General features: G+C 34.5%; 1 protein-coding gene and 1 pseudogene across 1 annotated transcript in view; one reads left to right on the top strand and one right to left on the bottom strand.

The window, feature by feature from the left end:
* ZNF804B (zinc finger protein 804B) overlaps positions 1 to 14,278 on the top strand; it is a 576,730-nt gene that overhangs the window by 505,259 nt on the left and 57,193 nt on the right. The gene's annotated exons all lie outside the window — the stretch shown is intronic.
* LOC108592877 (MKI67 FHA domain-interacting nucleolar phosphoprotein pseudogene) lies at positions 9,179 to 10,122 on the bottom strand (annotated as a pseudogene).

The following is a 14,278-nucleotide window of genomic DNA, read 5'->3' as shown; positions in this document are numbered from 1 at the left end:
AATCCTTAAAGAAGAAAACAAAATCTATTAAGCAGAGCTGGATCACGTGTAATTTTGTTTTGTTTTTTAATAGTTTTTCCTCTGAGGGAAATGTCATGTCTTTCTTCAGTTATGGGAGTTTCTCTACTATCATTTATTCAATTATGCCTCCTGCCCATGGTCATTATTTTCATGCTCTGGCAGTTTAGCATAATGGTTAAGAGCATGCCTTCTTGAGCCTGATTGCTGAGGTCCAATTCCTGGCTTCTCTGTTTATTAGGTATGTGACCAGGGGTAAGTTAATTACTTTCTCTTCCTCAAAGGCTTGCTGTGATGATTAAGTAAATGAGTATATGTAAAGTGCTTAGAAAATGCTAAGCATATTTTAAATATTATGTAAATTCTTGCTCTTATTATAATGATTACTTTTACGTAGAGGTGTAAATCATTTTATCTTTTCTTCATTCCTCTTTCATACTTTCTATCTGTATAACATTTGGAATTGCATTATAAGCTACTAGGCTTGATGCTCCAGAATATTTGTATGTCCAATAGCTGTGTCCATCTTTCTTTTTTAGTCTATATAATTAGGGCTTATTTAGTTTTTTTTTGTTTGTTTCAATTTCAATCATATTTTACATTTCAAAATTCTCTAATAATTTCTTATTGTACAATTGCTTAGTCTTGTGTGGGTATAATATCTTCCTAATTTCTCTGCAGATATTTGGACATATTTTGGACATTTTATTAAATGTATTTTAACTCTTTCAATACCTGTAAGTTTTCAGTTTATTTTTCTGTGTCTCTGTTATGGTTCTGATATTTGCTGCTCTCTTGTGCACTTTGTAGGTGAGCTGTCCTGTATGACTATTTTCTCTTTTAGGTCAGGGAGATGGGTGTCAGCTGATAATGTGGCTTAGATACTTTGTTAGTGACTGTGAGAAAGTGGCAGCCCTTGGCAGCTGTTTTTCTGAGTATGGGCACTTGCAACCAAACATTGTGAGCCATTCAGGACACATTATGTCTCTGTCTTCCTGACCTCCTTCAGTTAGTATTCCTACCTGGAGACTTTTTCATTGTTGTCTGCCAAGAGTGACATACCTGACTGCTCCAGCTATAAGACCATACTAATAATTCTGCTTGTTGTTCCTTAGCCTCTTATTCACTGGTTCCATGCCCTACCAGCACAGACCAGTTAATGTTAATGTTTTATTTTAAAGTTGTGCTTTGATGTGGCTTTTTTCCCTGCTTTCGGTTTCTCAGGATTCTCTACAATCTGTAGCACATCTAGAGTGACTTTTTTTTTAGTGGTTCTATATATTTATTTTTTTATATAAAAAATAATGTCTATGAATTTGACACAGAAGGAGAAAATTACATAATGTATTCAAGTCTGTTATGTTGAAATAGAATTCAGTAGTGACCTTTAAAAAGATATGTTCTAACCACAAGAACCTGTGAATGTGACCTTTATTTTAAAAGATGACTTATTTAGGTGTCATAAGTTAACAGTCTGGAAATCAGGACATCCTAGATAATCTGGTTAGACCCTAAAGTTAGGGATAAATGTCCTAACAAGTAACACACAGGGAGAAGGAACAAAAGATCATTTAAAAATAGAGGCAGACATAGGAGTTATGTAGCCACAAGCCAAGGAACTCCATTAACCACTGGCGCTGGAAGAGACTGGGAAGGATTCAATTTTAAATTTTAGATGAAGTGTATCCTTGCTGATATTTTGATTTCAGACTTCTGGCTGCCAGACTGTGAAAGAATAAATTTTTGTTGTTTCAATTAGCTAAATTTGTGGTAATTTCAAATGGAAGTCCTAGGAAATTAGTAAAGGTATCTTATTCTATTAATATGTAATTTTAGCAGAAAATAATTTCTCTCATTTCACAGAAAATATTAAGACAGTAAATGAAACCTGCTGGAATCCTTTTATTTGGAAGAGCCTTGGCCATGATCATATGTAAAAGGAAAATCTCTGCTAGATTATAAAGAGATTTAACTTCCCTTAATTTCCTTCTTATCACTTACAAACATGTTTATGTCCACATCTATACCTACATTCCACATCCCACCTACTGTTCAAAGTTAAGTTTATGTTAACCAAAGAAGTGCCACTTCTGCCTCTGCCTTACCAACAAACCTCTTTATAATCTAGCAGAGATTTTCCTTTTACATATGAACATGGCCCAGCTTCTTCCAAATAAAAGAATTCCTGCACGCTTAACAAATCACCCTTCAACTTCTGCTCTGCATTCTGTCTTCATTTTGCAGCCAATCATTGAGGGAAAATAGCCAGCACACACTGTCCTGTCTGTATCCTATATCTTACTCTGATGCAATATTTCTCTTGGGCCTAACATGCCACTGAAAGCTAAGAATACCAAGGTGCTTCACATTGCCATAGCCTGCACACATACTATGCTTATTTCAATTGCCCGCACTTTGACATTTGACTCCCACCATTGCCCACCACCCTCCAATCTCTATTTACCCTCTTCTCCTGTTTCTTCTGATTGGCTAACTGTCCCTTCCTGATCTCGCACATAGGCTTCTTTCTCCCCAATGCCTTTTAAATGTCAGGAGTATAATCCAAGGTTCTGCCTGTGTCCCTCACTTCTTGCTACATTGTGTGATCTCAAGGTGACCACAGTCATACTCATGACTTTATCTTTACTTGATATACTGGAGACTCTCAAATATATTAACATAATTTAGAACTCATTTTTGGGCTTCAATATTGAACATCCAACTGTCTCCTGCACATCTCCATTAGGTTATCCAAGGACACTTTAATCTTTATTTTTGACATCTTCTCATCCTTACTTCAGACTTGTTACTCTGTATTACCTTTTTTAGTAAACAGATTCTTCCTTCAAACAACTGAAAGCAGAATATTGTTATTTCCTAGAAGTCTTTTTTGTGTTCTCTCATATTGTATCTTCGTAACTGATTTAAAGAATCATTTTACTCTGCTGTATGTCATATAAAATGGGATCTAGAATGATAAATAGTTTTTATCTCAATCACCATGTGCTGTGGATTTGTACAGGCTGCCAAGAATACAAAGTGGAGAAAGATAATGTGATCACCTGTAGAGTGAGAAGAAAGACTTCTGCAGTTGATGATAGATAGATGAAATGGCAAGGATGAAGAAAAGTGAAGTATCTGGCCCTGAATGTATTATCTGTGGTGTTGGATTTTAAATGTCACAGGTTAAGTCAGTGTGTGTGTGTGTGTGTGTGTGTGTGTGTGTGTGTGTATGCATGCACACACACATAATTTGGAATATTTTAGTAAATAAACAGATAAGCACAAAAAAAATGTTCTTCGGCAGGAAGAACACAATCAGAGAGGAGTCAAGTGGAACCGAGGGGATGCTGAGAAGTTCATAATTTAATTTGCATAGACGGAAGTTTGTAGTTGAAGAGAGAAATTTAGATTGGATTCAAATTAGTTAAGGTCATTTATGCCAAGTTAGACAATTTTTATTTAAGATAATACAAACAGATAGTAAAATCCCATTCTTTCTGGTATTGTTGGATTTTTAAAATTCCATTTAAATTTGTTTTTAAACACTTCTTTTACAGAATAATTTGAAAATAAAAGATACAGTGTTAAATAATCATAATTATGCTTAGAAAATAGAAACATGCTGTGAAAATACAGATTTTTTTCTACTTTAATTAAGAATGGTAGCAGCAGTAATATATCTTCTGCCTGGAGTGTCACCCACCATCTGTGTGTTTCTTGACCCCGGCAATAGTTCCAGGCAGGGATGGAAATCATCTCTGGAGTGAGTGCAGCCACATTAATTTTCACTAGGGCTTCATAGTAAGTTTCCATATTGCAATTCTTTTAGAGGGAGACCTCTGGTCTCTCGAGTTCATGGCAGATATCTCAGCTAATTGAAGAAGTGATAGGATTCTCTACAACCATGAGTACAATTAATGAAAGTATTCTACTCTTGCCTATGCTTAGATTTTTTTTCTTCCCATTATTTATCAGAGAATGTGAGGTTTGCAAATAGATTTTTAAGATGTCATTCAGGACTTTCACTGACCTCCAGAACAAGGTCATTTCCATTCCTCTTCTGAGCAACTTGCCATTTGTCTTTAACAAGCCACCAAAATAGTTGCCCTAACAGCCCTGCTGTTGCTATTTCTGATATTACCAGTCTAACACCAAGGTTTACTTATTTTTTCTCTTTTCTCATCGTCAGCCAGCTATGAAAAAAAAACTGTTCTTCATGATAAAAGTCATATTTACATTTCAAAATGTTGAGTGATTGTACTGCCTGATATTAATACATATTATAAAAACCATAAACTCAAATTTCCAAGTAGCAGCATTGATATAAATAAATAAATCTCACCATGAACTATAGGATGCTCACCTATCAATGTTTGTTTCCAGTTTTAAAGATATATATTTAGTAAACTACAACTTGATTTCCTCTGAGATAATAGTTTTTCACATCAGAACTAAGGTGGCAAGTACAGTTCAAGTAATTCCAAAGTTCTTCTTGCATGAATCACCTTCTCACGTATGTTATCCTAACATTGATCTTTCATTTTATATCAAAATATGCTCTACTTCACTCTGTGAAATAAGACTTTGTACTGCATTTGTCATTTTATCCATATATGCTTTCTCATTACATTATTTGGTTCCAAAAATATTGGTATTGTGTGAATTAGAGTTTTTATCAGGTATATTATAAAAATATGTATTTCTTCTTTTCAGGAAATCGTAAAGCAAGAAAATGACTCCAAAAACTTAGTAATATGTGTGTGTGTGTGTGTGTGTGTGTGTGTGTCTAGGTAACGGCAGTAGAAAGAATTTTGTTAAACTAAAATTGCATACACTAAGTTGTATCAATATTTTGTGAATCAATTTAAGTAATTCTGTGCTACTAAATTGGAAACACTATTTATTTGAAAAAGGACTTCCCCTAGATTTGAGGAATTGACTGCTTGGAATGATTTGGCCAATGGTTATTTTATCATTCTGCAGCCTTTGATTTAAACCACATTTAATGTCCTTATATTCCCTCTTTTTCATTTGTTGATATTGATCCTTTGTTTCACCTTTTTATCCTATCCCCTTAGAATATTAAATGCTTTTTTCTTCCTTTAAAGGCCTTATTTCCCACCTGCTAGTGATTGGATCCCCTCTCTCCTCCTTTGTGGACTTGCTTTATCCATTGTAATTTCTCTGTTTTGTATATTCTACACCTTTTACAGTAGCTATTTCACATCAGCCTATATTATCAGGATTCTGATGGTTGCAAGTGACAGATCAAATGTGTAAGGGAGGAAATTTATTGGTTCACAAATTTGAAAAGATCACAGAAAGAAGTACTTTTAGACATGACTGCATCCATGGGCTCAGATGATAACATTTTTTTTGTTCATCTCTTCACTTTACTTCCCTCTATGTATTGATCCTTTTTACTTCCACCAAATATAGTCTAGTTATACATGAGACCTGGAACGACATATATATCTTCCGACTTTATCTGACAAGCCAGGCATGGCAGAAGATAGGACTTCTGATTGTCCAGTCAGTTAGTGGTTTCTAAGTAAATGAACTACTGCTGAATTCAGTAGTGAGGAAGGAGCCATTTTGCAACAGAAGGGTGTTCTTTGCTTTTTCATTTGAAGAAGAGAAGAAATACTGAATATGCAAGCAATAAGCATCCTCTAAATATCTTTCTTAACATAGAAAGTACCTTGGGTAGGATAGAAACATAGAGGAAGAGATTTTGGAATGATTATTAAAAATCTGATTTGTGATATATTGTGGGGTTTGTGTATGTCTGGTGATAGGTAGCTGGAAGTAGAGGTTGTGCTTTAGGATAGTGAAGTTCATTGTCTTCATTGTATTACTCACTATTTAATTATATCTTTTCCGGAAATAATCTCTCTTTGGTAATCTAAATGCTGCCCACATTTCACTTTGCTCTTTCTACTCATGTTGCTGTGATGAACCATTTGAACTAAAAGTCTAATAAATATCTGTCCCCTATGTTTATTAAGGACATCATTCTTACTAAAAGTAATGACTACTTTTCTTTCTTCACAGTACTCGGTTGCATTGTCTTTGGCATCATTCAAGACTGTATTTCCGACTCCCTATCAACGGACACACACAAATCACAATATATCACATATCCAATTTTTAATAATTGCATCCAGGTTTCTCCTCTGTCCATGTTTTTATCATATTCAATGCTTTTACCAAATTCTCAATTGAAGCATCTAGGAAGTCCATCAGTATTGGCTTTTCTTTTTCTCATCTGTACATTCAGTATCTCAACAATCCCACCTATGTTAGCCTTCATACGAGTATATTCTCTGCTTTCCATCTACAGAGCAAAAATTTCATAATGAGATCATCCTTAAACTATTCTAACAGTTTTTAACATGTCTGCAATCTTCATTCTTTCCTATTTCAGGCAGCAAGATACAATGCTATTTGATTCATTTTCTACATGAAAAAAATTTGTCTTTTAGGAAATGAAGGTTCTTTAAAAACCTTCATTGTGTCCCTTTAGCTTACAACATAAGGTTCAAAATCCTTAGCATCAAATTTTTAAATTATTCTCATTTTTCTCAATAGTCTTGCAATTGTACATTCCATATTGCAATCACATTGAGAAATTTGCCATTCTTCCAACATATCATGCATTTTAATGCTTCTTTATCTTCGCTCATACTGCTCTTTGTACTAGGAGTACCCTTGTTTATTGAATTTGGGCTCAGTCTTCGGGGCCACAGGACCAAGAAAGCAACTAGCACATAGTAAAATATATGTTGCATGTATGAATAAATTTGATCATACTTAATTAATTTTAGTTTTACATATTCTAAATTGGAATCATAATTTATGCCCTGGGTACTTCACAGGCACAAACAAGAAGGTTTTGTTAAAATTGATTAATTTAAAGTTATGTCTTAATTAGCCTAATGTGGTAAACTTGTTCCATAAAACACAGATAGAACAGGAGCCAAAAATACTATGGGAAAATTATTAGAAAGGTGTTTTTAATAAACCAAAACAAAGGTTATTGAGGTTAAATGCAGGGTTCTAAACAACAGATACATTCTCACAGTATGACTTTTAAGTACATTCCACAAAATAACTAAGTTTTGCGGCTATCCATTTATGTTCCTGTCACTTTTAAAAATTATCTTTTGAGCTTTATTTGGAGCACAGCAAGTCTCAGAGAGTTGGAGAAGGGAAAAAATGCTTTAATCTTCATCTTTCTCCCTCTTACAGGTTTATAGGTGGAAAGTTTTCTTAAAAGAAACAACATATACATCACCCACCATCAGATCAAGAAAACGAAACAAGCATTTAATTAACTTTCTTAGACAGAACACTGGAAAGGCCAACTACAATTCTGTTTACCTATTCCCCAGCTTTGGGACTGTGTTGCCTTTATACTGCCTTCGTGGTTTCTGACAGTGTTTATAATGCAGAGAAAAACAAATACTATTACATCGTTTTCAAATGCTATGTGGCTGCAGTTGTAAAAATAAACAGTTGTTTTTTGTTATCTTAAAAAATGCTTTAAATAATTAAAAGACCACTTCTCACATATAGATAAATATAAAAACATGTAATCAATTTTTATAACAACCTAAGCACTATGTCATCATAAAAATGCACAACCTTTCAAAAATAGTTTTGAGGATATTTTACTAAAACCAGAATCTAAAAGAAAAAATTAACTTCAAAAGACAGGCTAAAGCGGCAACCTCATATTACTCACTACAAAGAGGCAACATTAGACAACAGGGTCATCAAAATGAAAATCATGCCAAGTGAAATGAAAGGAAGGCACTAAGCTTTTTTCTGTCAAAAGATGGTTTCATCAGGATTTCTAATGACATCTCCAGGGTTATAGATGAAAGGTACACCAAATGGCTAGGTGGAGTTGTCAGTTAAATGTTTTATTTTGGTACAATTAATTTTCAAGTTAAAATTATTTAAAGTAGTCAAGTTCTAGTATTAGAATTTTATTCACTTTCAGCCAACTTATACTTACCACTAGAAGCTCACAAACAGCATGCTCAGTTTAATATTTTCCATTTGTAAAGTATGACATGATTAAAAAACATAATTGAAAAAACAAATGGAACCCAATTTATTGTTTCTGGAATATTATTTTCTATTTATGAAGCTTGTTTTATAAATATCACCTTGATATCTGGTACATATTAAGAGCATAAATACTTACTGTTTTATTGATGTGCCATTGCATGGCAGATGTCCTGAGTGGTAGATTTAAATTTGCTTCAAACTTCAATTTAAGTCTCATTTTCTAGGCCATCAGCATTTCCAATAAACAAAACAAGGTTTCAGTATTTCTCTAAATCATAATAAAATGACTTTACATGTTTGGAACAGTTATTTTTCTGCATCAATAATGTTGCACATTAATCTCAATAAGAGATTTTTTCTTTTTCTCAAGTCAGTAGCTACATTCTGCCTTTCCTATTTCAAATTTGCATCTTGGCCCTGAAGAGTGGACAAACTAAAAATCCATTCTTTTTTTTTTTATAGAAAAAATGTTTATTTCTGGTTATTGTTTGAATCTTGAAATACAATTCCTCATTGATGATACTCGTATAAAATGGTGGTTATTAATCCATGCTAGCCCAATGAAAACTAATTTAAAATGATTTGTAAAAATGAGTCATTTCTGAATCTCTATTAAAATCTGAATACATAAATCTGTGCTAACACTGGAACTGCCTTCTCACTCTACATAAAATTTAACTTCCAGCTTCAACCATGTGATGTTGGAATCTAAAGCATTCTCATGAGTTAATGTCCCTGACAAATCATGCAGATGGACAAACAAGATTGGTGGTCTTTAACTGTTGGTGACAGAAAAGGCTGCAGTTCAGCACTTAAACATGCACTTAGTAGTCACCTTTCTATCCAGGCAGAGTAACTAAGGAGAGCTATGAAATGTCAAAAGAAAAATAGAGAACAGGACAAAGAGGCAATGTCAGCCAAGACACTGTAAACCGGTCTGTACCCTTATATTTCAGCCAAGGGTAGGCAATCCAAAATTACAGACTGCTTTCCTTAAGTTGACCAAACAGTGTATTTTTCCTCTGACAATCTTGTCAAGGGTTGCATACCATTGTTCCTAGTAAAATACAAAGTCTACCCTCAGAAAAATGTTATATTTTTCAGAAAATATAATACATTAAAAATCACTGATTGCTTTTTCTTCGCCTTTTCTTCTGTGAATGTGCAGGTGTTCGAGTCTTTTGTATTTCTTCTTTTACACAGAATACAGGCTGTTTGAAAACTATTTCATTATCTTTATCATCTTCATTTCAGTCACTTCAGATTTTCGTCTCTCCAAAAATGTTGGTGTACAAACTGGTGTGGGGCCCTGGCTCTGCACTGACTCCTCAGGAGTGTCAAGAGTGCCGACCACCTTTTTCTTCTTGTGTAAAACCTGGCCTTTTGTAGACTTCTGACGATTAGTTTTTGAAATACTTTCTGTTTTCTGTAAAATCAAAGAAGGAAAATCATAATCGATTCCCTTCCTAGCTAATTTCTTCCTGAGTAACCTTCTTTCTTTTTAAATCTCTCCTCCATCCGTAGCTTTTGTGTTAGTGTCCAATTCCGATTATACTGTTTCACTGACGGATGTGATGGCTGCTTAAATGGAACATTTCAGTCTTTAAAGAATTCTTTATGTACTTTTTTAGTTGACATAAGACGACACTCCAAGAGTCTTTCACCAAACACTTAGCTGTTCATTGTTTCAGCAACTATCTTGGCAACATCCTTACACTCAAACTCCACAAATGCATAGCCTTTGCTGTTTCCAGTCCTTTTACTTCTGGGCAGTCTGAACCGTGTCACAGTGCCAAACTGGGAGAAACAGGAAAAGATCTGGGTTTCGTCAAGTAGGTTAGGCAGGTGGTGCACATAGACGACTCCAGGGGTAAGTTGTTCTTGTTTGCTTTGCTGGGTTATGTGCTTGCGAACCTGTGCCACCTCCTTTTGAAACTCAACATCTTCTTGCGGGTTAAGCGACAAGACTGGCGCAGCCGGACCAGATAACGCCGCCATGCCAAAAGCGGCCACTAACTCCACGCCCTAAAAATCCATTCTTAATGTCCTCTTCTCCTGTGACTGATGACTATGTCACAACCTCTCATCTCTAGCAAACTCTCCAACAGTACCTCCCTATGCTTCTTTCTTAACTGGTGACATTTTTCCTGTTTAAGTGAGAAAATATACACAACAATACTAAGAAATTCCCCTAACTCCCAACACCATGTAACTGACCTGCTTACTTTTGTACCTATCTCTTCTAACTGCACTCTAGTTATTATGAAAAAGTCTGTGTACGCATCTAAAGTCTTACATCAACTCCTCCACTTGCAGTCTTTCCCTTCTCATTTACTTACTCAGGTTTCCCTTACAGTATATCACTCTACCCTGATTTCCCTCCATTGCTGCTAACCACTCTTTCAGTCTGGCTACGGATTCCTTCCCATCTCCCATCCTCCAAATATTGGAAGTGTTCCTGGGCTCAAGCCATGGTGTCCTCTCACTTCTGTCATTATTTATGCCTAGTAATCTCTTCTGGTCTTAGTGACACAGAGAAAAAAACTTTCGAATGAGTAGCTCTGAAATGAATTTGTCTCCTGATTCCAGGCTTTCATGTAAGTAAACAGACTTGCATCTGTATTTTGATGTCTAATAGGCATCTGAAAATTATCTAAACTTTACTCTTGATCTTTCTTCTCAAAAACCCATTTTTCTTCAAGTCTTTCCATTCCCAGGAAATGGAAAGTTCAGCCTTCCAGTTTCCTTGGACAAAAACTCCAGCTTCTCTTTTTCTTTCTCATTATACATCAAATCAGGAAACATGTTTCTTTACTTTAATAATTTAGCAATTTCCTACTACTTTGTTAACACCCACAAATACTGTAATACCTTTATAACCAATATCTGCTACTGCCCTCATACATCCCACTTTTAGTCTATTCCCAAAAGAGTAGGCAACTTATTCTTATGATTGGGTCAAAATCCACCAACTCTTTTCCATCTCACTCAAAGTAGAGGTCAAAACGGATCATGATCTGGTGCTTCCTGCTGCTTTCTTCTAACCCAGTGCTGTCTAGATATCTAGACACATCAACCTTCTAGAAGATACTCTGTCCTTCATGCTCCTGCATTTGTAGTTCTCTCTGCCTAGAATATTCTGGACACATATATCTACACAGTTTATTTCCCTCTCTATTTCAGATCTCTAATCCAATTTCATCTTTCTCAATATTGTCTTTTGTAGCTATTAAATTTGCAATCTATCTCTTTGCCATTTCACATTTCTCATTTCCTACCTTTCAAAATAGGTTTTATTGTGTCATGCTAGTTATTTTACTCGTAAACTTTTTATTTTCTCCCTACAAGCAAATGAGCTACATGAAAATAAAGATTTTTTTTTGTTCCATTTATGAATATATCCTCAGCACCTAGAAAGTTTATCTGCACCTATTAGGCATTCTAAAGTGCAAAACCTCTTAGATTTGTAAAGACATGGAATCAACCCAAACTCCCATCAATGATAGACTGGATAAAGAAAATGTGGTACATATATACCGTGAAATACTGTGTAGCCATAAAAAGGAATGAGAGCATGTCCTTTGCAGGGACAGTGATGGATCTGGAAGCCATTATCCTCAGCCCACTAACCCAGAAACAGACAACCAAACACCACATGTTCTCATGTGTAAGTGGGAGCTGAACAAGGAGAACACATGGACACAGGGAGAGAACGACACACACTGAGGCCTGAGGCAAGGGTGTGAGGGGAGGGAGAGCATCAGGAAAAATTGCTAATGCATGCTGGGCTTAATACTTAGGTGATGGGTTGATAGGTGCAGCAAACCACCATAGCACATGGTTACCTGGGTAATAAACATGCACATCCTGTACATGTACCCTGGAACATAAAATACAAATTACTATAGTGCAGTTATATAGGTAAAAGATTCCTTGGATATATACACATGTGGTTTATATAGGCTGAGTGTTACACTGGTTCAGAATGCAAAGTCTCAGAGCCTATATTGTGTTTTTATTAGGGATTCACTAAAATATAAACACTAATAATTTCAAATTTATAATATGTGTTTATTTAGGAAAATACAGTGGACTTCTGAGAGAAATTATGAGGTAAATTTAAAAATATATTTTAAAATGTGGTTTTATGCATGTTTTAAAGAGAACATTTATCTGTGACAAAATAAAATCATAACAAAAATAATTCAGTAAGTATAATTGATATTTACTTTCTTTGAAAGTACATTTGATAATAATCACAATATGTCTTTAACTGGATATTTGATTACATTTTAATTAACACTAAAATTAACTTCTTAGTATTAAAATATTTGTCAACTATATCATTTTAAACTTAATCATATATTTGTACTTAGTATAATTTTAGGGGTATTCTGGAGTCTTTCTATCACTTTAATGTACTGAACAATGTAGACACTATACTGTAAATAATCAAGAAGTGTTCATAAGCTGTTTTTTCCTGCCTTCTGAAAAATATTATGTTTGGGTTTTGGTGTAACTGTTGGTGTCTTTGGGGCTATAGGTATACATTTTGAATCTGTTAGCATTGGCACATAGAAATGTACACTCGAATTATTTGAAACAACTTTGATCTGTTGTCAAATTTAATAGACTTTTATAGTTTATTATTTATATAAATATGTATTATATATAAATATATAATAAAATACATCAACATATAAATATAAATTGTTATACATAGATATAACATTTTATATTTACATACACACAGAAGAGAAATTCCTTAAATGCACAGCTAATGCACCAATAAACAAACATTTGTTAGTATATTTAGCTTGTTAGTCATATCTGATGTTAAGATCTACCATCAAAAACATCTTAAGAAGTATATTTCAAGATGTTTTTATTTTAATGTCTGTACCATAATGTGTAATCTTTGTTCAACAATCAGTGTTTTGTAGTAAATTTAAAAAATATCATGACCATCTGTGCCATTCTTTCACTTCATGATTGATGTTGAAAATTTGACAGCATAATTGTACCTGAAAGTCTAGTCACATATCCTGTTGCTCATAGATTTATATTGTAGAATGCATTTCTTTAAGGAATTCTCCTTTTAAGACCTGTATATAATTATGATAGCTATAAATGATAAGTTGGCATGGTTATACATTTATCAAAGTTGGGTTTTAAATATTAATTAATAATGTTTTATTTGGCTCCTGGGGAGAAAAAAAGCAATAGCTCTCTGTTAATTATTTTATGAGAGAGTCTTACAGCTTTTAAAGAACTGCATTTTCATCAGCATTTTCTCAAATGATGTGATAACATTTAAAGGTTCCTAACTAGTGCTACATTACAGTGGAATGCCTAAGAAATTGTATGTCTGATATTAACACGATTTTATTTCAACCAGAATAATTTAGGATGATTTGTAAAAATTCATATTAGGAGTTTTTCAAATAATACAATTTAAAATGTAAAATAATAAAAACAAGTAGAATTTCTGCTCTAGATGATGTTTATAAGCCTAGATTATGACACAACTCTCTGCTTTAAACATATGGCAAAGCCAACCATAATCTGAATATAGATAATAACAGAAAATGCCACAGCAGGGAAAATGAAATAACTATCTCTGTAGACTTTACAGACAGGGTCTTTTTGTGTCAGCCGGGCTTAAGTGCAGTGGTGGGATCATAGTCTATAGACTATAAACAGGTAAGAAACACAGGATGGGCATGTTGGCTCACGCCTGCAATCCCAGCACTTTGGGAAGCCGAGACAGGTGGATCACTTGAAGTCAGGAGTTCAAGACCAGCCTGGCCAACAAGGTAAAACCCCATCTCTACTAAAAATACAAAAATTAGCCAGGTGTGGTACTGCATACCTATAATCCTAGCTACTCAGAAGGCTGAGGCCACAGAATCACTTGAACCAGGGAAGTAGAGGTTGCAGTGAGTCAAGATTGCACCACTGCACTCCACCCTGGGCAACGGAGTGAGACTCTGCCAAAAAAAAAAAAAAAAAAAATGGAAGAAAAGAAAAGAAACACAAAGTAAGGTATAGTATGTATTAATGGGCTCTGGATCCAAGAGCAACCAATGTACTTCTAGAATTGTAAGGTAAAGGATAATAAATATAATCCACTCAGACAGAGTCCAGAATCTAAAAGTCTCTGCTTGACATATGGCCC

Source organism: Callithrix jacchus, chromosome 11 (assembly GCF_049354715.1).
Source record: "Callithrix jacchus isolate 240 chromosome 11, calJac240_pri, whole genome shotgun sequence".
Classification (NCBI taxonomy): Eukaryota; Metazoa; Chordata; class Mammalia; order Primates; family Cebidae; genus Callithrix; species Callithrix jacchus.
The sequence above is the reverse complement of the archived record's forward strand: the minus strand, read 5'-3'. Positions and strand labels throughout refer to the sequence as shown.